The following is a 23438-nucleotide window of genomic DNA, read 5'->3' on the forward strand; positions in this document are numbered from 1 at the left end:
ATTTATTGAGACTTGCTTTACAACCAAGCATATGATTAATTTTAGAGACTATTCCATGTTCAAATGAGAAAACTGTATATTCTGTGATTGTTGGGTGAAATATTTTGTACATGTCTATTAGATCCATTTGGTTAAGGGTCCAATTTAAGTTTAGAGTTTCTTTGTTACTCTTCCACCTCAATCATCAGCCTAGTGCTGTCAATGGTATTTTGAAGTCCTCCAAAATCATTACATGGCTATTTATCTCTTTTCTGATGTTTAGTAGTATTTGTTTTACAAACGTGGGTGCTCCAGTGATGGATGTGCATATATTTAGGATAGTTAAATCTTCTTTTTGAATTAAAAGTTTATTATTTTTGTCTTTGTAAAATGTTGTTGATTCAATGTTTGTTTCATCTGATACAAGGATAGCAACCCCTGATCTTTTTTTGTGTTTCATTTGCATGATAGATCTTTCTCTACCACTTTACTTTGAGTCTATGTGTGTCCTTAATTGTAATATGGGTCTCTTGAATGCAGCAGATGGTTGAGTCTTGTTCTTTATTCAACTTGCCAATCTCTGTCTTTCAATTGAAGCATTTAGGCCATTTATTTTCAAAGTTAATATTGATATGTGAGGTTTTGTGCCTGTCATAGTGTTGTTAACTAGTTGCTTTGTAATTTTAATTGTGTAATTGCTATATAGGATCTGTAAACTTTGCACTTATGTATGTTTCTGTAGTAGTATCACTCTTTCATTTCCACATTAGAACTTCTTTGAGCATTTCTTGTAGATCCATTCTGGTGATGACAAATTCTCTTATAATTTACTTGTCTGGAAAGACTACTTCTCTTTTATATGAAGCTTACTTTAGCAGGATATAAAATTATTGGCCGGCATTTTTTCTTTCTTTAGAAAAGCTAAAAATAGGCCACTAATCTTCTTTGACTTGTAAGATTCTGCTGAGAAGTAAGCTGTTAGTCTAGTGGGACTTTTTAATAGATAACATGGCCCTTTTCTCTAGCTTCCTTTAAGACTCTTTCTTTAATTTTGACTGGATAGTCTGATGAGTATATGCATTGATGATGGTCATCTAGTGTAGTATCTTGCAGATATTCTTTGAATTTCTTGTGGCTGCATGTCAACCTCTCTAGCAAAAGAAAATTTTTCTTGAATGATTTTCTTAAGTTTGTTTGCCAAGTGGCTTACTCTTTCTTCTCTCTCACGAATGCCAGTAAGTCATAGATTTGGTTGCCTTCACATAATCCCATGTTTCTGGAAGGCTTGGTTTGTTTTTAAATTCTTTTTTTCATTATTTTTGTCTGATGGGTTAATTCCAAAGACAGGTCTTCAAAGTCTGAAATTCTTTTTTCTGCTTCTTCTAGTCTACTTTGAAAACTTTCAACTGTATTTTAAAATTCCTTTAGTAAATTTTTCAATTCAAGAAATTTTATTTCTTCTTATATGTTTTTTTAAAATAGCTATCTCGTCTTTCATATCCTTGATATTTTTTTGGTTTCCTTGTGTTGATTTTTCACTTTCTCTTAGATCTCATTGAGTTTCCTTACAATCCATACTTTGAATTCTGTATCTGTCATTTCAGACTTTTCATTTTGGTTAGGATCTATTGCTAAAGCACTAGTGTGATCCCTTAGTGGTGTTGAGACATTCTGTCCCTTTGTACTGCTGGAGTTTTTCTACTGATTCCTTCTCACCTGAGAAAGCTGTCACTTCCTGTTTTTGAATTTACTATCACTTGGATGGAACTTTTTAATTTTTATTCTTTTTTCCTTGAATATATTACTGTGATATATGTTGTGTATCATCTTATTCCAGTTAGAATGGCTATTATTAAAAATAAAAAAATAGATGCTTGTGAAGATGTGGAGTAAAGGGAACTCTTATACATTGTTGACAGGAATGTAAATTAGTGCAGCAAACAGTATGGAGATTTCTCAAAAAACAAAAAATAGAACTATCATAAGATCAAGCAATCCCACTAGTGGGTATTTAGCCAAGGAAAAGAAAAACAGTACATCAAAGTGATACTGACGCTTCCATTTTACTGCAGTATCATTGTCAATAGCAAAGATAGGGAATAAACCCACATGTCCATCAATAAATGAATGGATAAAGAAATTGTGGTATATATACACAATAGAATACTATTCAGCCATAAAAAAAAAGAAATCCTGTCATTTGCAGCAATGTAAATGGAGCTGGAAGTCATTATGTTAAATGAGATAAGCCAATCATAAAAAGACAAATAGTGAATATTTTCACTTACATATGAAAATTTAAAAAGTTGATCTTACAGAGGTAGAGAGTAGATTGACAGTAACCAGAGGCTAAGAAGCATGTTTGTAATGTGGGGAACGGGTATTGGAAGGAGATAAAGAGTGATTGGTTAATGGGTACAAATATACAGTTAGATAAAACGAATAAGTTCTTAAATTTAATAGCAGAGTAGGGTAACTAGAGTTAACAACAATGTATTGTATATTTAAAAATGGATAGAAGAGGGGACTTGAAATGTTCCCAACACATAGAAATAATAAGCACTCAAGGTGATAGATGCCCTAAATACCCTGACTTGATCACTACACATTCTACACACGTAACAAAATACCACATGTACCCCATAAAATATACAAATATTATGTATTAATACACAATTTAAAAACAAAAACCAAAGGACTAAATGTAATTTGTGTATATGATTATTTACATCAAAGATGTCCAAAAGTCAATGCTAAGGTTAAAATAAACTTCAGAGTTCCAAACTCAATAGGTTCAGGCTTTAAACATATCATCCTGTGTTACTGTAAGACACGGGACTAATGGATAAAATATAAGACAACCATATATTTTTAAAGAGCTCTAGTTCGAAAAGAGATAAACAGTTCTATGGGCCAGTGATCAAATAGCAACAAATCAAAAGCTGGAGGTCTTGGTCTGACAGTTGCCACATCTGGAGTCTGGCTGACCTGGCTAGGGTCCTAATAGTTACCCTACTAGAAAGTATAGTGGATGCCTTACAAGGATAAGAATCAAATGCTTAACTTATCATTTAAAACTGATGACTAAGTGACTGGGTGGAGTTTTCATCCCCTATAAAGTACTTTTAAAATTAAAAAAAAATCTATTATTATTATATTAGTGTATGTGAGAAAGACAGGGCCTCAGTCTGGTGCCCCCACTAGAGTACAATGGCACGATCTCTCCTCACTGCAACCTCTGCCTCCCAGGCTCAAGCAGTCCTCCCATTTTGGTCTCCCTAGCAGCTGGGACTACAGGCTTGGGCCAGCATGCCTAGCTAATTTTTGTATATTTTGTGGAGATGAAGTTTCGCCATGTCGCCCAGGGTGTTCTCAAACTCCTGGGCTAGAGCAATCCGCCGCCCTCGGCTTCCCAAAGTGCTGGTATGGCAGGCTTGAGACATCACACCCAGCCAAAAACCTATTATTTTTTATTATTCCAAAAACTTAATACCTTTCGGAATAGAAAATTCAAAAATGATTGAAAATATTTAGCTCTAATATGTAAAGAACTTAAGATGTCATCACTCCCTTTCTTACAAGAGAAAGCCGAATAAAACAGAAAATCAATTACTCCTCCTCTACCCCTCAGAAAATTGAGGTCTCAAAGCAAACTTCCAGTCTGAAATTTGCAGAGAAAGATGAATCCAGAGAGTCATGGCGACCAAGCTCTGATTATCTGGAGCAGAAGCTGCTAGAGCTATAAACTGGTATAAATATGTAAATGGTGATTTTGAGGAATTCCTGATGGTTGAGTGTGGACTCATGTGAGAGTGAGAAACTCTGGGAAGGCCAGGCAGACTAAGGGGGCCCCCATACTTTCATGGGCCTTACCTCCATGAAACTTACCCAGTTCTTGTGATTAAGAGCCTAGACAGATCTATTGCTTCTGTTGGAGGGTAGAAAGTATTAGTAATTGTAAAATGCACCCAAAGTATTCTCCACAATGAAAACCTACCAGAGCCATAGCCAACCTCTGGGAAAAGCATTTAGGGCACTCTAACTCCTTCTACTCTTCCTGTCTTACCTAAGAGGGAAAGCTAAGAAAGACTATAAAGGACGAGCCAGGGTCACAGGTCCACTAAAAGATTGAGATTTCATAATAAGGTTATAGAATGTCCTCCACACTTTACTACCATATCAATAGGACTTGAGTAGGATAATAGTGGACCACAGTGAACGAGCTGCAAAATGCAGATTCTTAGAAGGAGTACATAGCAAATCCCAATGTCAAGAAAGGAGACAAAAAACAAGAACACTAGAGAAATTTGAACCTCTAGTACCAGCTGCAAGGGCAAACATTAAACACAGCCCAGTTCCTGGCCAGATTAACATAAATTCTCTCACTGAAGTCCTATATATCAGTTCCTATTACTCAATTCATCAAGCTTGGCTTTCAACAAAAAAATTATCAAGCATGTAAAAAGGCAATGTGCACACATGTACATGCATGCACTGCACCCACATATACATACATTGTATAAAGGAGCAAAGTAAGCATGTGAACCAGAACCAGATATGACGCAGATTTAGGAATGATCAGACAGGAAATCTAAAATAACTATGATTAATATAAGAGTTTTAATGGAAAAATTAGATAACATGCAAAAACAGATTGCTAATGTAAGAAGAGAGATGGAAACTCCAGGGAAGATTAAAAATAAATCCACACCCAAACATTTCTGAGTGAAACTTCAGAACCTCAAGGATAAAGAGAAAATCCTAAAAGGCATCAGAGAGAGAAGTCATCTTAACTATAATGAAAAGACAATTAAAGTGACAGCAGACCTTACCCACACTAAATACCAGAACACAAGGGCATCTAAAGGTAGCAACCAAAGAAAAATAGTTACCAATCTGAAATTTCATATCCAACCAAAACTGCATTCTTGATTTGGGGTTAAATAAGAACTGACTGATACATACAAATACAAAAGTAAGTTTTCCACCACAGACTTCCACAGTATTAGACCACAAAATAAATTCTTAATACACTTCAAATAATTGCTATCATATGGCATATGATCTCTGTCCACAACATATATAAATCAGAAACATTAGAACCCAAAACTATATATATGAGAAAAGGAAACACTCCTAAATAACAAATAGATTTAAGAAGAAAACATAATGAAAATTATAAAATATTTATAACTCAATGACAACAAATAAACTATACATCAGCCCTTGTGGAATGTAGTACAAGTGGAACTAGAGATCCACTGTAGTATTAAAAACACTTTTTTAAAAAGGATGATTAAAAATAAATAAGCTGGTTGCAGTGGCTCATGCCTGTAATCCCAGCACTGTGGGAGGCTAAGGTGGGTGCATCACTTGAGGTCAGGAGTTTGAGACCAGCCTGGCCAACATGATGAAACCCCATCTCTACGAAAAAAAATACAAAAATTAGCTGGGTGTTGTGGCATGTGTCTTTAAGAAATCTCTTGAACCCGAAAGGCAGCGGTTGCAGCGAGCTGAGATAGTGCCACGGCACTGCACTCCAGCCTGGGTGACAGAACGAGAATACACCTCAAAAAAGAAAAGAAAAAAAGGAGAAGATAAATGAGTTAAGTATTTACCTCAAGAAGGTAGAAAAAGAAAAATACTACAAATGAAAAGAATGAGGAAAATAAATCATATAAAGGATGAATTGATAAAATTTAAAAAACAAAATTAATACACAAATTTGGAGCTGATTCTTTGAAAATAGTCACAAAATAGATTATGCTGAAGTATGGCTGATCAAAGAATGTAAAAGAAAGAGAGAGAGAAGCTGAGAGAGAACACAAATCAGAGATGAAAAATTCAGGATATGACTACATATAAGAGATTTCAAAAGTCTCATGAAATTACTACAAACAACAACATTTGCCAATAATTTTACAAGTTAGAGAAATGGCAACATTATAGAAAAGTACACATTACCAGAATTGACTGACTTAAGAAGAAGAAAAAGCAAACTTTTATTGTTTACAAAAACAATAATTATTAATGAAATTAAATGAGTGGTTACAAAACTTTCATCCCTTCTCTTTCCCCCTGTTTATTGAGGCCCTACTATGTGTCAGACACTATGATAGGCACTTGGGCTCATCAGTCAATGAAACGAAACAATAACAAAAATACTATGTTTAAAGAGTTGAAATTCTAGTAAGGGGAGACAACAATAAACTATTAAAAATAAGTTAATTATATAGAACATGGTAAGGGGTAGGGGTGGGTGGAGTGAGGTGGACATGAGTTCTTAGTTTGACTGAGGTTTTAAATTGGAAGTCAGTGTAGGCCAATCTATGCAAGGAGTTTCAGGAGGGAGGAAAATCGCTCTGCTGTTATCAGAGAAACAGCATTACAAGCAGAGGAAAGGGCTAGATCAGAATGGCAATGCAGGCAGGTGCCTCACATGCTCCCAGTACAGCAAAAGGACCAGTAACACTGGATCAGAGGGAATAGAAGGGCAAAGAGGAGTAGAAGACGAGGTCAGATTGGTAAAAGAATTTTATTTGTAAATTTTCTGTAAACTGAAATGAAAAGATAATTCTTCAAACCAGTTTCAAAGAACAGATAAAAAAGGTTAAAAACCCAACTTTTTTTATGAGACTGATTCAATCTTGACATGAAAATTAGATAAGTAGAGAACTAGATAATTATAGACCAATCATACTTATGAACATAGATAAAAAAAATTCGAATACAATATTGGGAAATCAAATGTAGCAGTGTGTCTAGATTTAATCTTGCCCAAGAAAAGATTTTCTTAAGAATGTAAGGCTGGTGTAACATCAGAAAAATGTAACAATGCAATATATTAATAAATTAAAGAATAAAAATATAATCACCTTAGTAGACTATTCATATTAGTTACAATGGAAGTTGTACATGTACTAAACAACGTCACTTCCACTTGCTATGGCTAGAATGGCTACTGCCCAGCTGAGTAACCCCACTTGAAAAGCAGCAGTGATGAACATTTCCCCAGCTCCTGGGAGAGTCAGTTGCTGTTGGCTCACAACTAACAATCTTTCTGGGAATTTCTCCCACCCAAAGGAGCTGCTTTGCCTGAGTTTATACATTTTTCCCAGTGTATCTTGCAATTAGTGACAGGCAGGGGTACAGGTTGAGGCCCAGCCCTCATCTCAGTGAAAGGTCATCTTAGCTCCAGAGCTCTCTGAAGAATAGGCTGAGTGCTCTATTGCAACTTCATTGCAATTGACTTTCTCTTTATGCTTAACCCTCCTTCCTCACTTCCTGGCAGATGTTCTGGAGAACATGTTCCAAGAAACCTTCTTCATACGAAGTTGACTCAAAGCTGGTTTCCTAGGTGGCTTGACCAAAGAAAAGTGCCTGTCTTTTCTTGCCTTATTAGTACTCCATATTATGATGCATCTAACAAAGGACCTCATTTCATAAAATATAAAGCAAAGTACAACAGAGAATGCATGGTATTCACAGGCCATGCCATATGTCCCATCACATACTAGTAAGTGGCTTTAAAGAACAGTGGAATAGCCAATTGAACACTCAGCTACATCACAAGCTGAAAGACACCAACTTGTGAAACAGATCCTCTCTCCTACAAGGTATGTTATATGATGCTATTTCTCTCATGGCTTGAATATAGGATTGTGTATTAGTTCGTTTCAATGCTGCGGATAAAGGCATGCCTGAGCCTGAGAAGAAAAAGAGGTTTAATTGAGCTTACAGTTCCACTTGGCTGGGGAGGTCTCAGAATCATGGCAGGGGGTGAAAGGCACTTCTTACATGGCAGTGGCAAGAGAAAATGAGAAAGAAGCAGAAACAGAAAGCCCTGATAAATCCATCAGATCTCATGAGATTTATTCACTATCACAAGAACAGTATGGGAAAGACCAGCTCCTGTGATTCAATTACCTTCCCCTGGTCCCTCAACATGCAGTAATTCTGGGAGATAAAATTTGAGTTGAGATTTGGGTGGGGACAGAGCTGAACCATATCATTCCACTCCTGGCCCCTCCAAATCTCATGTCCTCACATTTCAAAACCAATGATGCCTTCCTAACAGTCCCCCAAAGTCTTAATTCATTCCAGCATTAACCCAAATGTCCACAGTCCAAAGTCTTATCTGAGATAAGGCAAGTCCCTTCCACCTATGAGCCTGTAAAATCAAGAGTAAGCTAGTTACTTCCTAGTTACAGTGGGAGTATAGATATTGGGTAAATATAGCCATTCCAAATGGGAGAAATTATCCAAAACAAAGGGGTTACAGGGCCCATAAAATTCCAAAATACAGCAAGGCAGTCAAATTTTAAAGCTCCAAAATGATCTACTTTGACTCCAGGTATCACATCCAGGTCATGCTGATGCAAGAGGTGGGTTCCCATGGTCTTGGGCATCTCTGCCCCTGTGGCTTTGCAGGGTACAGCCTCCCGCCTGGCTGCTTTCACAGGCTGGCATTGAGTGTCTATGGCTTTTCCATGTGCACGGTGCAAGCTGTCAGTGGCATCTACCATTCTGGGGTCTGGAGGACAGTGGCCCTCTTCTCACAGCTCCACTGGGCAGTGCCCCAGTAGGGACTCTGTCTGGAGGCTCCAATCCCACGTTTCCCTTCCACACTGCCCTAGCAGGGGTTCTCCATGAGAGCCCCACCCCTGTAGCAAACTTTTGCCTGGGCATCCAGACATTTCCATACATCTTCTGAAATCTAAGCAGACGTTCTCAAACCTCAATTCTTCTTGAATATAGTCATAGCCTTCTTGGCCTGTGAGTGACTTCTGTGCATTCACAGGCTCAACACCATGTGGAAGCTGCCAAGATTTGGGGCTTCCACCCTCTGAAGCCACAGCCCGAGCTGTACATTGGCCCTTTTCTTCCACAGCTGGAGCAGCTGGGACACAGGGCATCTGGTCCCTAGGCTGCACACAGCATTGGGAACCTGGGCCTGGCACACAAAATCACATTTTCCTCCTGGGCCTCCAGGCCTGTGATGGGAGGGACTGCCATGAAGGTCTCTGACATGGCCTGGAGACATTTTCTCCATGGTTTTGGGGATTAACATTAGGCTCCTTGCTATTTATGCAAATTTCTGCAGCCAGCTTGAATTTCTCCCTAGAAAATGGGTTTTTATTTTCTATTGCATAGTCAGGCTGCAAATTTTTCAAACTTTTATGGTTTTATAAACTTTTCAATTTTTCAAACTTTTATTTTATGCTTTTAACTTTTATGCCTTATAAAACTGAATGCCTTTAACAGCACCAAAATCACCTCTTGAATGCTTGGCTGCTTAGAAATTTCTTCCTTCAGATACCCTAAATCATCTCTCTCAAGTTCAAAGTTCCAAAAATCTCTACGGCAAGGGCAAAATCCTGCCAGCCTCTTTGCTAACACATAACAAGAGTCACCTTTGCTCCAGCTCCCAACAAGTTCCTTATCTCCATCTGAGATCACCTCAGCCTGGATTTTATTGTCCATATCGCTATCAGCATTTTGGGCAAAGTCATTCAACAAGTCTCTAGGAAGTTGCAAACTTTCTCACATTTTCCTGTCTTCTTCTGAATCCTTTAACCTGTTCCAATGTCTCCCTGTTACCCAGTTCCAAAGTCACTTCCACATTTTCAGGTATGTTTCCAGCAATGCCCGCTCTACTGATACAAATTTACTGTATTAGTCCATTTTCATACTGCTGATAAAGACATACCCAACACTGGGAAGAAAAAGAGGTTTAATTGAACTTACAGCTCCACATGGCTGGGGAAGCCTCAGAATCATGGTGGGGAGCAAAAGCAGTTTGTACATGGCTGCAGCAAGAGAAAATGAAAAAGAAGAAAAGCAGAAACCCCAGACAAAACCATCAGCTCTCATGAGACTTATTCATTATCACGAGAATAGCATGGCAAAGACCAGCTCCCATGATTCAGTTACCTCCCCCTGGGTCCCTCCCACAACATGTGGCAATTCTGGGAGATAAAATTTGAGTTGAGATTTGGGTGGGGACAAAGCCAAACCATATCAGACTGTGATGGAAAGGATGGAAATTGGAGTGACACCACTCATTATTGTGACCAGGCACACATTTTTTACTTTTCATTCAATGATTCTAGGTACTGCCATTTTAGAGAATTTAGTTCCTAAGGAAAGAAATGCTTTTGCCAGGGGCATAGCAATTTTTCTAGAGACTAAAAGTTAAGCATATCACCTTACCTATTTAGATTCACATATAATTAAATGAACAAGGAAAAAAAAAGAAGTATTGACTGTGGTGTGTAATATTGATTTATCAAGGTAAAATAAAGTTACTGCATATGGTCGTTATCATGAAGTTATTCCCAAATCTGTTTCTCTTTTCAGGCATATGGTAGCATTGCATCTCCCTGTGTCCTTGAATATAGTCATAGCCTTCTTGGCCTGGTGACTTGGACAAAGCCCATGAAATGTTAGCAGAAATATTAAGATATGTTAAATAATTTGCCTTATTATATTTTTCTTGCATTAGTCATCAGGTAAGATTGTGTCAAGTTGGATATTCCATCAGCCTGGGTTTCTGAGAGACTGTGCTGAGCAGAGCCGTCTGCTGCCTCAGGTTAGTCATATAACCTGAGCAACACGAATATATATAATAATTTATATATATATGTGTATATATATGCACATTTATATATACATATATAAATACATATATACAAATGATTGTTTCTGTAGCAAAGTAGTTTACTTTAAAAAAAATAGACTACTATGCAATGGAAACAAGGAGAAGAACATTTGGAATCCTGGAGATAATTTTTTTTTAATTGCTAAAAATGAGTGTGATAGCAACACCATCTAGGCAAGACTGCCAAGGACTCAGAGCCCTAGGAACTAAGAATTCAATTATCCTACTGGGTAAAGAACTCACATAAGGCATATGGAGCTGAGGGCAAATGGGGTATATTTGTATTTCTATATATATATTTATGATTTGTATTTAATCATAAATCATTCATTTATGATTAAAATTGTCAAAAATAGCTATATAAGGAAAATATCTCAACATAATAAAGGTAATGTATGACAAGGCTACAGCTAACATTATTCTCAACGGTAAAGAATTAAAAGCTTTTCCTCTAACATCAGGAACAACACAAAGATGCCCACTCTCCCCACCTCTATCTAATATAGTACTAGAAATCCTAGCCAGAGCAATTAAGCAAGAAAAGGTAGTAAAAGGCATTCATACAATAAAAGAAGAAGTGCAATTGTCATTATTTGCTGGATGGATATGGACATAATCTTATATACAAAAAAACTCTAAAGATTTCATTGGAAAAACTATTGGAACTGATCAGTTCACTAAAACTGCAGGTTACAAAACTGACAGACAAAAATTAGCAGTGTTTCTATATCCTAACAATGAGCAATCGAAATAATAAATTAAAAAATAATTCCACATAATAGTATCAACAAAATAAAAGACTTAGGAGTAAATTTAATGAAGAAAGTACAAGATTTGTACACTGAAAACTATAAAATATTGAGAAAAGAAATTGAAGAAGACACAAATAAATGGAAAGATATTCCATGTTCATGTCTTGGAAGAATTAATATTGTTAAAATGTCCATACTAATGAAAGTTATCTATATATTCAATGTAATTCCTATCAAAATCCCAATGTCATTTTCTACAGAAAGAGAAAAAAATAATTCCAACTCATACGGAATCAAGAAAAGACTCAATATTCAAGGTAATCTTGAGCAAAAAGTACAAAGCTGGAGGCATCACACTTTCTGATTTCAAAATATGTCATAAAGCTATTGTAATCAAAATAGTATGGTACTCTCACAACAAAAACACTTCCACTAGTAGAAGATATAAAGCCCAGAAATAAACCAAGGTATTTATAGTAAATCTATTTTTGACAAAGGTGCCAAGAACATACTATGAGGAACTGACAACCTCTTTAATACATGTTGGTGGGAAAACTATATATCCACATGCAGAATAATAAAATTAAATCTTTTTCTCACACCATATATAAAAATCAACTCAAAATAGATAAAAGACTGAAATGTATCATCTGACAATGTTACATTACTAGAGGAACACATAAAAAAAGCTCTGCAACATTGTTCTGGTTAGTGATTTTTTGGATAGGAGTCCAAAAGCACAGGCAACAAAACAAAAACAGGCAAATGAGACTGCCTTAAAGGAAAAGCCTTCTGCACAGCAAAGGAATCAATTAACAAAGTGTAGATACCATACCAAGATTGTGAAAGAATATTTGCCAACCATATATCTTAAAAGAGGCTAATAAACCAAAATATACAAGGAATTGAAACAACTCAATAGTAAAAAAAACAAATAACCCAGTTAAAAAATGGGCAAAGGGTCTACACAGACATTTCTCAAAAGAAGAGATGTTAAAATATATGTTTTAAATGTTCAACATCTCTAATCAGAGAAATTCAAATAGAAACCAGGATATCACTTCACACCAGTAACGGTGGCTAATATCAAAAATGCAAAGAATAGGTGTTGGCAAGAATGTGGAGAAAAGAGAACACTTGTATACTATTGATGAATATAAATTAGTAAAGCAATTTTGGAAAGTAGTATGTAGATTCCTTTAAAAACTAAAAATAGAATTAGTAAATAATCTAGCAATTTTAGTTTTGGGTATATATGCAAAGGAATTGAAATTGTTATGTCAGAGAGAGGTCTGCATCATCACCATATTCACTGCATTGTTATTCATAATAGCCAGGCTATGGAAGCAACGTAAGTGTCCATCAACAGATGAATGGCAGAGGAAATGTAGTATGTATAATGTATATACTTAAATTTTAATAAAAAGAAACCACAGCTGTTTCTATGATGCCAATGGAACACGAGTCAGCCTTAAAAAGAAAGAAAATTCTGTCATTTATGACAACATTGAGAAACCTAGAGGATATTATGCAAAGTGAAATAAGTCAGATACAGACAAATACTGCATGATCTTACTTATGTGTGGAATATTAAGTCTATCTTAAAATTAAAGATTCTATCTCATAGAAACAGAGAGTAGAATGTTAGTTACCAGAGGCTGAGGGATGAGGAAGAGAAGAAATGGAATAGAGAAGATATTGATCAAAGGGTACAAAGTCTTGGATTGGAGGAAGAAGTTTTGGTGATCTATTGCATTGCATGGAGACCACAATTAATGTGTTATGTATATTTAAATTGCTAAAAGAATAGATTTTTAACATTCTCCCCACAAAAAATGACTTGGTGAGGTGACATTTATATTAATTGGCTCAACTGAATCTTCCTACAATGTATTTATAGATTAAAACATCACACTATACCTTATAAATATACATAATTATTATTTGTCAATTATAAATAGTAAGTTGCAGAATAATACTTACAATATGATTCCATAGGTATGAGATTTTAAAACACAAAACTCATACTATATATTGTTTACCTTTGACACATATGTACAAAAATGATTAAAAGATGAATGGGAAAGATGCACCAACTTCAGTGTAATGTGTCAATCATAAGCTTCTTTTTAATACAGGGGGTACGTATATGGAAGTTGGTTAGTTTTCTGTGTGTTTGAATACTTTAATATACTTAAATTTTAATAAAAGGAAACCACAGCTGTTTCTATGATGCCCTCAGATTGCTAACAAATTTCACTTTGTGAATTGCGTTATGGATCTTTTAATAATCTAAACAAAACACTAGAATTTGTGGTTTATAGATTCTACCTAAAAACAATATTCTTAGTTAAAAAGTTACGAATACAACTTTCTCTCTTTTTTTGTTTACTTTTTTCTTCAACTTTTAGATACGGGAGGTACATGTGGATGTTTGTTAGATGGGTATATTGAGTGATGCTGAAGTTTGGAGTACAAATGATCCTATCACCAAGATGAGCACAGTAACCCATAGGTAGTTTTTCAACTCATATCCCCTCCCTCACCTCCCCACTCTCATAGTCCCTAGTGTCTATTGTTCCCATGTTTATTTCCATGTGTGCTCAAGGTTCACCTCCTATTTTTAAGTGAAAATGTGTGGTATTTGATTTTTTGTTCCTGTGTTAATTCGTTTAGGATTATGACCTCCAACTGCATCCATGTTGCTGCAAAGGACATGATTTTATTCTTTTTATGGCTGTGTAGTATTCTGTGGTATATATGTACATTTTCTTTTTCCAATCAACCACTGATGAGCACCTAAGTTGATTCTATATCTTTGCTATTTCGAATAGCACAGTGGTGAACATACAAGTTCGTGTGTCTTTTTGGTAGAATGATCTATTTTCCTTTGGGTATATACTCAGTAATGGGATTCCTGGGTCTAATGATAGCCTTGTTTTAATTTCTTTGAGAAATCTCCAAACTACTTTCTACAGTGGCAGAACTAATATACATTCCTACCAACAGTGTATAAGCATTCTCTTTTCTCTGTAGCCTTGCCAGCATCTATAGTTTTTTGGCTTTTTCATAATAGTCATTCTGACTGGTGTGAAATGGTCTCTCATTGTGGTTTTGATTTGTATTTCTTTGATGATTCATGATACTAAGCTTTTTTTTTACATGTTTGTTGGCTACGTGTATGTTTTCTTTTGAGAGATGTCTGTTCATGTCCTTTGCCCATTTTTTTTTCATGGAGATATTTGTGGGTTTTTTTGTGTTCCTTGTTTGTTTGCTTGCTTTCTGATTTAAGTTCTCTATAGATTCTGGATATTAGGCCTTCATTAGATGCATAGTTTGCAAATACTTTCTCCCATTCTGTAGGTTGTCTGTTTACTCTGTCAATAGTTTTATTTGCTGGGCAGAAGCTCTTTAGTTTAACTGAGTCTCACTTCTCAATTTTTGTTTTGTTTTCAATTGCTTTTTGGGGCTTAGCCAAAAATTATTTGCCAGTGCCAGTGTTGAGAAGAGTATTTCCTAAGTTTTCTCCTAGGATTTTTATAGTTTGAAGTCTTACATTTAAATCTTTGATGCATTTCGAGTTAATTTTCGTATATGGTGAAAGGTGGAGTTCAGCTTCATTCTTCAGCATATGGCTAGCCAGTTATTCCAATCTTAAACCCACTGAACTATAAAAAATAGGTCTTAGCCTGAGAACTTACCTGTAGATGGGACTATCAAAAGGATCACCCAAATGTGGGAATTTCTGTTACAATCAATATCTGGTAGGGTACTTAATTTAGAGCTTTACAATCAAAGAATTGTAAAAGGAATTTTTAAAACAAAGTATTTTGCATTAAAATTAATAATCACAATAAGCTTTAACTTAAATCACTGAATTAATCACATTCATTTTGTGTTGTATATATTTGAGGTGTATAACATGTGTTTTGAAACAGATATACATAAGGAAATGATTACCACAGTCAAACAAATTCACAAATTCATCACTTTGATAGTTACCTTTGTGTGTGTGTGTGTGTGTGTGTGTGTGTGCATGTGTTTCTAAAATCTACTCGGTGAATTTTTGGTAGACAGTACATTATCAACTACAGTCCTCTTGCTGTACATTAGATCTCTAAATTTTGGTCTGAAAATGGCCATGATGTAGTAAGGAGGAAAGACAATCATTGAACTCACAATTAGGAAACCCACATTTAAGTTATCTTTGGAAGTTCTGTGACTTTGATTAGGTTAACCCTTTTGATTACCAGCATAGTTATCTAAATGGAAGAGATAATGTTACCAAAATACCACAGTACTATGAAGAAAAATGCGTGACAAAAGATTAAATGTTTTTAAACACAACAAAAACTATTAATATTTACTAATTGATCATTATATGCTGAGTGTTTTTTCTGAACTTCTTAATTTTATCCTCACAATATTCTTATAAAAATGGTGGTGGTATAAACATTACCCCATTTCACCAATAGAGTGTATGGTAAGTCAAATCCCTTACTGGTATTCCCAGCATTTGGGGGTGGATAGAGACTCACAATGAATCTAACTGCAAGCTCAAGGTAACAACAATAGACTGTATACGCCGGGCGCGGTGGCTCACGCTTGTAATCCCAGCACTTTGGGAGGCCGAAGCAGGCGGATCACGAGGTCAGGAGATCGAGACCACGGTGAAACCCCGTCTCTACTAAAAATACAAAAAAATTAGCCGGGCGTGGTGGCAGGCGCCTGTAGTCCCAGCTACTCAGAGAGGCTGAGGCAGGAGAATGATGTGAACCCAGGAGGTGGAGCTTGCAGTGAGCCGAGATTGCGCCACTGTACTCCAGCCTGGGCGACAGAGCAAGACTCCGTCTCAAAAAAAAAAAAAAATAGACTGTATATTTGCAGTGTAAGGTATTGTAAAATTATCAGGAGTTACTATACTAGCTTAAGTTTCCTGGGAGAGTTCCCACTTGGCATTTCTCCTTCTCTTGCTATCGTTATTATTTAAATTATGATTTTTAGCTCATTTCATGCAAGTGTTCCTGGGCCGTAAGAAGCCAGCAGAGAAAAGTCTGGAGCTTCATCATTTATGTCTAGGTACCTCATCTTTGGCAGTTTTGTACATTTTCTCCTCCGTATCTCTATTGATTTCTCTCTTGCTTTTGTGCTGGCAACTGTGGATGTTTCTCTCCTCCTTACCCTCGGTTGATTTTGTCTTTTTATTTCATTTATGATTCAAGAAGCTGTTTTCCATAAGGGAACTTTGAAATTTCTAAAGAAAAGCTAATTTTCTCTCAGTATCCCTCATCTCTTGCATGTGCTTGTTCTTGGGAACATCAGGCTGCTTCACTTTGAGGTTCCAGCTACAGCTTTGTCACAGGGACCCAAGACTCTAAAACAAAAAGCAGCATCAAGACTGATCATACCATTGCTTTTGATGTTTTAGACATGAAGTCCTTGCCCATGCCTATGTCCTGAATGGTATTGCCTAGGTTTTCTTCTAGGGTTTTTATGGTTTTAGGTCTAACATGTAAGTCTTTAATCCATCTTGAATTAATTTTTGTATAAGGTGTAAGGAAGGGATCCAGTTTCAGCTTTCTACATATGGCTAGCCAGTTTTCCCAGCACCATTTATTAAATAGGGAATCCTTTCCCCATTGCTTGTTTTTGTCAGGTTTGTCAAAGATCAGATAGCTGTAGCTATGTGGCATTATTTCTGAGGGCTCTGTTCTGTTCCATTGATCTATGTCTCTGTTTTGGTACCAGTACCATGCTGTTTTGGTTACTGTAGCCTTGTAGTATAGTTTGAAGTCAGGTAGCATGATGCCTCCAGCTTTGTTCTTTTGGCTTAGGATTGACTTGGTGATGCGGGTTCTGTTTTGGTTCCATATGAACTTTAAAGTAGTTTTTTCCAATTCTGTGAAGAAAGTCATTGGTAGCTTGATGGGCATGGCATTGAATGTATAAATTACCTTGGGCAGTATGGCTATTTTCATAATATTGATTCTTCCAACCCATGTGCATGGAATGTTCTTCCATTTGTTTGTATCCTCTTTTATTTCATTGAGCAGTGGTTTGTAGTTATCCTTGAAGAGGTCCTTCACATCCCTTGTAAGTTGGACTCCTAGGTATTTTATTCTCTTTGAAGGACAAATGGGATCTAATTAAACTAAAGAGCTTCTGCACAGCAAAAGAAACTACCATCAGAGTGAAAAGGCAACCTACAAAATGGGAGAAAATTTTTGCAACCTACTCATCTGACAAAGGGCTAATATCCAGAATCTACAATGAACTCAAACAAATTTACAAGAAAAAAACAACCCCACAAAAAGTGGGTGAAGGACATGAACAGACACTTCTCAAAAGAAGACATTTATGCAGCCAAAAAACACATGAGAAAATGCTCATCATCACTGGCCATTAGAGAAATGCAAATCAAAACCACAATGAGATACCATCTCACACCAGTTAGAATGGCGACCATTAAAAAGTCAGGAAACAACAGGTGCTGGAGAAAATGTGGAGAAATAGGAACACTTTTACACTGTTGGTGGGACTGTAAAATAGTTCAACCATTGTGGAAGTAAGTGTGGCGATTCCTCAGGGATCTAGAACTAGAAATACCATTTGACCCAGCCATCCCATTACTGGGTATATACTCGAAGGACTATAAATCATGCTGCTATAAAGACACATGCACACATGTGTTTATTGTGGCACTGTTCACAATAGCAAAGACTTGGAACCAACCCAAATGTCCAACAACAGTAGACTGGATTAAGAAAATGTGGCACATATACACCATGGAATACTATGCAGCCATAAAAAATGATGAGTTCATGTCCTTTGTAGGGACATGGATGAAGCTGGAAACCATCATTCTCAGTAAACTATCGCAAGGACAAAAAACCAAACACCACATGTTCTCACTCATAAGTGGGAATTGAACAATGGGAACACATGGACACAGGAAGGGGAACATCACACTCCGGGGACCGTTGTGGGTTAGGGGGAGGGGGGAGGGACAGCATTAGGAGATATACCTAATGCTAAATGACGAGTTAATGGGTGCAGCACACCAACATGGCACATGGATACATATGTAACAAACCTGCACATTGTGCACATGTACCCTAAAACTTAAAGTATAATAATAAAAATAAATAAATAAAAGACTGATCATACCTCCCAAATCAAACCACTACTGCTCATATTTTGAAAAATAAAACGTTAAAAAACTTTTTCATTAATGTAAATAATGAAGTCCCTTGAGTTTTGTCATTTTTGTCATTTTTACACGAAGTGTCTCATGCAGGCTAAAATCCCACAAGGTGAGCATTTGAAATCAAACTGGTAACGACTTCCTCTCTTGCAAGGCAAGTGTGAGCTGTGGTCATACCTGGGTCAGATAAGGCATCTGAGCTTCTGCCAGTGCCAAACATCAGTCTGAGAGTTTAGATGTCTCCCAGGGGCAGGGCAGAGAAGGGTTCTGTGAAGAAGCCTGGATTAACATGATGGGTATTTTTAGCTCATTGTGAACCAGAGTATCTCAGCATGGCTTCACTCTTTTGTTTAAAGCAGCATTTCATAACACAAAACATTGGTCCCATTACATATTCTGTAGGAAAGAAACTCTCTCCTGGAGACACACAGTCATAGATTAACAAATAGAAAACTATAAAAAGCCTTCCTTTAAGGAGTCTATGCAGCTTTTAAACCTTTTCGATCTAAGAATGTATCTTTCCAAACCATACCTTTTAGTACTCTAGAAAGATGTATTTGGGAGATTCCAGTTGCTCTCAGTGCCCAGATATCAGACAACCATATTAAAATGTAATTTTTTTAAAAAAATTATTTTTTTCTCAGTAAGCTACCCACTGATTTTACATATCTCTACTTCTATTTATGAAAAATTAAACAATGCTACAAATAATTCTGTAGTGCTATATATGTGTATGTATACATATTAAAACTTTATGTATATTAAAATTTTACATATATTAAAATAAAATTATATATTAAAGTAAAATTTTAATATATAATAAAATTGTATATATATTAAATATATAATAAATTGTATATATAAAATATATATAATTAAATATTACAAATAATTATGTAGTGTTATATATGTGTATGTGTGTATATATATGCACACGCATATAAATACATACACATATATCTAGAGAGACAGAATAAAACCTTTCTTGTCTGTCTAATTTTTAAAGATCTTTCCTCTTTAAATATATATTTATGCTTGTTCCCTTCGCATCCTGCCTCTTTGGTTTATAGACGTCAGTTGATTCATTTATTTTCAATAATATGACATTGATTATAGAGACTTTCAAAATAATTTGAATTACAACAAAAGCTAAGCTGCTTTTATGTTTCTGACTTTATACAAAGAGACACTGAAATTATTGGCTCCAATGAGGTACACTTCTTTTCTCTCTTATGTAACTCTGTAGAAAAAATAGGTGGTCTCTGCTCCATTATGTCGTCCAGGCACCCAGGCTAGGGAGGCAGCTCTGCTAGGCTCAATTTAGGGCTTCCACTTCTGTTCTAGTCATACCATTTCCAGATAAAGGGAAGGAAAGGGGGTAGAAAATACAGGGCAAGGACTTTGAAGAAGATAATCCAGAAGCTGCATGTAGCCATACTTATCCTCACATCCCATTAGTGAGAATTTAGTCACATGGCCACACCTAGCTTCAAAGAAAGCCAGAAAATGTAGTTTATGACTTAGTGACCATACAACTAAGAAGAAAGGGAGAACAGGGTGTCGATGTTAGATCTTTCCTGTTTTCTCTTGTGTGCATTTAGTGCTATAAATTTCCCTCTACACACTGCTTTAAATGTGTTCCAGAGATTCTGGTAAATTGTGTCTTTGTTCTCATTGGTTTCAAAGAACATCTTTATTTCTGCCTTCATTTCGTTATTTACCCAGTAGTCATTCAGGAGCAGGTTGTTCAGTCTCCATGTAGTTGTGCGGTTTTGAGTGAGTTTCTTAATCCTGAGTTCTAATTTGATTGTTCCGTGGTCTGAGAGACTGTTATGATGTCCATTTTTTTGCATTTGCTGAGGAGTGTTTTACTTCCAATTATGTGGCCAATTTTAGAATAAGTGCGATGTGGTGCTAAGAAGAATTTATATTCTGTTGATTTGGGGTGGAGAGTTCTGTAGATGTCTATTAGGTCAGCTTGGTCCATAGCTGAGTTCAAGTCCTGGATATCCTTGTTGATTTTCTGTCTCATTGATCTGTCTAATATTGACAGTGGGGCGTTAAAGTCTCCCACTATTATTGTGGGATAAATTCCTGAACACATACACCCTCTCAAGACTAAACCAGGAAGAAATCAAATCCCTGAATAGACCAAGTTCTAAAATTGAGGCAGTAATTAATAGCCTACCAACCAAAAAACATCCAGGACCAGACGGATTCACAGCCGAATTCTACCAGAGGTACAAAGAGGAGCTGGTACCATTCCTTCTGAAACTATCCCAATCGATAGAAAAAGAGGGAATCCTCCCTAACTCATTTTATGAGGCCACCATCATGCTGATACCAAAACCTGGCAGAGACACAACAAAAAAGGAAAATTTCAGGCCAATATCCCTGGTGAACGTTTATGCAAAAATCCTCAATAAAATACTGGCAAACTGAATCCAGCAGCACATCAAAAAGCTTATCTACCATGAGGAAGTCAGCTTCGTCCCTGGGATGCAAGGCTGGTTCAACATTTGCAAATCAATAAACATAATCCATCACATAAACAGAACCAATGACAAAAACCACATGATTATCTCAATAGATACACAAAAGGCCTTCGACAAAATTCAACAGCCCATCATGCTAAAAACTCTCAATAAACTAGGTATTGATGGAACGTATCTCTAATAAGAGCTATTTATGACAACCCCACAGCCAGTATCATACTGAATGTGCAAAAACTGGAAGCATTCCCTTTGAAAACCCACGCAAGACAAGGATGCCCTCTCTCACCACTCCTATTCAACATAGTATTGGAAGTTCTGGCCAGGGCAGTCAGGCAACAGAAAGAAATAAAGAGTATTCAATTAAGAAAAGAGGAAGTCAAATTATCTCTGTTTGCAGATGACATGACTGTATATTTAGAAAATCCCACTGTCTCAGCCCCAAATCTCCTTCAGCTGATAAGCAACTTCAGTAAAGTCTCAGGATACAAAATCAATGTGAAAAAATTACAAGCATTTCTATACACCAATAACAGACAAACAGAGAGCCAAATCATGAGTGAACTCCCATTCACAATTGCTACAAAGAGAATAAAATACCTAGGAATCCAACTTACAAGGGATGTGAAGGACCTCTTCAAGGAGAACTACAAACCACTACTCAAGGAAATAAGAGAGGACACAAACAAATGGAAAAACATTCCATGCTCATGAATAGGAAGAATCAATATAGTGAAAATGGCCATATAGCCCAAAGTAATTTATAGATTCAATGCTATCCCCATCAAGCTACCACTGACTTTCTTCAAAGAATTGGAAAAAATTACTTTAAAGTTCATCTGGAACCAAAAAAGGGCCTGCATAGCCAAGAAAATCCTAAGCCAAAAGAACAAAGCTGGTGGCATCACACTACCTGACTTCAAACTATACTACAAGGCTACAGTAACCAAAACAGCATAGTACTGGTACCAAAACAGAGAGATAGACCAATGTAACAGAACAGAGGCCTCAGAAATAACACCACACATCTACAACTATCTGATCTTTGACAAACCTGACAAAAACAAGCAATGGGGAAAGGATTCCCTATTTAATAAATGGTGTTGGGAAAACTGACTAACCATATGCAGAAAGCTGAAACTGGATCCCTTCCTTACACTTTATACAAAAATTAACTCAAAATGGATTAAAGACTGAAAAGTAAGACCTAAAATCATAAAAACTCTAGAAGAAAACCTAGGCAACACCATTCAGGACATAGAACTGGGCAAAGGCTTCATGACTAAAACACAAAAAGCAATGGCAACAAATGCCAAAATTGACAAATGGGATCTAATTAAACTAACGAGCTTCCACACAGCAAAAGAAACTATCATCAGAGTGAACAGGCAATCTACAGAATGGGAGAAAATTTTTGCAATCTATCCATCTGACAAAGGGCTAATATCCAGAATCTACAAAGAACTTAAACAAATTTACAAGAAAAAAACAACTCCATCAAAAAATGTGTGAAGGATGTGAACAGACACTTCTCAAAAGACGACATTTATGCAGCCAACAAACATGGAAAAAAAAGTTCACCATCACTGGTCTTTAGAGAAATGCAAATCAAAACCATAATGAGATACCATCTCACTCTAGTTAGAATGGTAATCATTAAAAAGTCAGGAAGCAACAGATGCTAGAGAGGATGTGGAGAAAAATGAACACTTCTACACAGTTGATGGAAGTGTAAATTAGTTCAACCATTGTGGAAGACAGTGTGGTGATTCCTCAAGGATCTAGAACTAGAAGTACCATTTGACCCAGCAATCCCATTACTGGGTATATACCCAAAGGATTATAAATCATTCTACTATAAAGGCATATGCATGCGTATGTTTATTGTGGCACTGTTCACAATAGCAGAGACTTGGAACCAACCCAAATGCCTATCAATGATAGACTGGATAAAGAAAATGTGGCACATATACACCATGTGGTATGGTGGATTCCATGGCTGCATGGAATACTATGCAGCCATAAAAAGGGATGAGTTCATGTCCTTTGCAGGGACATGGATGAAGCTGGAAACCATCATTCTCAGCAAACTAACACAAGAACAGAAAACCAAACACCACATGTTCTCACTCATAAGTGGGGGTTGAACAATGAGAACACATGGACACGGGGGTGGGGGGCATCAAACACCAGGGCCTGTTGGGGGGGTCAGGGACTGGGGGAAGGATAGCAGTAGGAGAAATACCTAATGTAGATGATAGGTTGATGGGTGCAGCAAATCACCGTGGCATGTGTATACCTATATTACAAACCTGCACGTTCTACACATGTACCCCAGAACTTAAAGTATA

Source organism: Nomascus leucogenys, chromosome 19 (genome assembly GCF_006542625.1).
Source record: "Nomascus leucogenys isolate Asia chromosome 19, Asia_NLE_v1, whole genome shotgun sequence".
Taxonomy (NCBI): Eukaryota; Metazoa; Chordata; class Mammalia; order Primates; family Hylobatidae; genus Nomascus; species Nomascus leucogenys.